This window comes from Elephantulus edwardii, unplaced genomic scaffold, assembly GCF_000299155.1.
Source record: "Elephantulus edwardii isolate Elephantulus edwardi_28Jun2011 unplaced genomic scaffold, EleEdw1.0 scaffold00038, whole genome shotgun sequence".
Classification (NCBI taxonomy): domain Eukaryota; kingdom Metazoa; phylum Chordata; class Mammalia; order Macroscelidea; family Macroscelididae; genus Elephantulus; species Elephantulus edwardii.
The window spans coordinates 11,451,335-11,452,545 of record NW_006399788.1 but is presented as its reverse complement, the minus strand read 5'-3'; the positions used below and the strand labels follow the sequence as shown (position 1 = coordinate 11,452,545).

Sequence of the window (1,211 nt, the reverse complement as noted above, 5' to 3'; positions counted from 1 at the left end):
TGAGTGCTTTAATCATGAAAGGGTGTTGGATTTTATCAAAGGCTTTTTCTGCATCAATTGATAGGACCATATGGTTCTTGTTCTTTGCCTTGTTGATGTGGCAGGCGGCAGTGTCAATTCACCAGCCACTCCTCAGGAAATAGATAAGCAGTCTCCACTCATTAAGATTTATCCCCATGGGCTGCTATGAGTCAGAACCAATTCAAAGACAGTGGTGGAGGCCAGGTGTGTGTGTTTGTATGTGTGTGTGTGGTGGTGCGATGCCACAACAAAATAAAGAGATGCTGAAAAAGTTCCTAACCAAAGGAAAAAACTGCCAAAACAGAGCCTCAATATTGTTCTGCTTTTAATTCATCAATAGAAAAACTCTTCCTAATTTGAAGAAGGGGGAGGATGAGAAGGAAAAGTGTATTAATATATACGCACACAGAAGGAAAAAATTCTAGACCACACCTTTGCCCTGGCTGTCACCTATGTCTGGAATGCTCTTCCTCCAGACATCTGAACAGTTTATTCTTCCAACTTCAAGTTATTGCTCAAACAATTCCTTCACACAGAGGTCTGCTCTGACCACTCTATTTATAAGCACAACCTTCTCTCAGCCTAGATATTCCTAGCTGCTCTAAACCACTTCCATATAATTTACTCATTTATTTAATCATTAATTAGTATCTGTCTTAACCACACTAAGATGTTTGCTACATAAACACATGTATTTTGTCTGATTTGATCACAGATGTATCTCAAGAGCCTCATTATGTGCTGGGGATTTGAACAGGAGCTCTAGAATTAGCTAGTAAATAAACAAATAGGGAATTCTTGGTAGTGGGATTAAGATGATTTTAATTTTCATGTTTTAATCGTTTCTATATATTTATCAACACTCTTGGAACCAGCAGCCAGGAAATTAAAAGACATATTGTGATGGGAAAATCTGCTGTTAGGGACCTCTCTAAAGTACTGAAGAGCAACAGTGTCTCTCTGGAGACTAAGGTGCGTCTGATACAGGCCATGGTCTTTGCAATCACCTGTTATGCATCAGAGAGTTAGACAATGACTAGGGAGGATAGAAGGAGAATTGATGTCTTTGAGTTTTGGTGTTGGAGAAGAGTATTCAGGGTACCATGAACTGCTAAGAAAACAAACAGATTCATCCTGGAGAGGGTTAAACCAGGCTGCTCCTTGGAGGCAAGGATTCTGAGGCTTTGTCT

The 1,211-nt window shown here is 39.8% G+C and overlaps 1 protein-coding gene across 1 annotated transcript in view; it reads right to left on the bottom strand.

Moving 5' to 3' along the window:
- The window catches only part of DOCK5 (dedicator of cytokinesis 5), a 242,031-nt gene that overhangs the window by 138,560 nt on the left and 102,260 nt on the right, over positions 1-1,211 (bottom strand). The window lies entirely within an intron of this gene.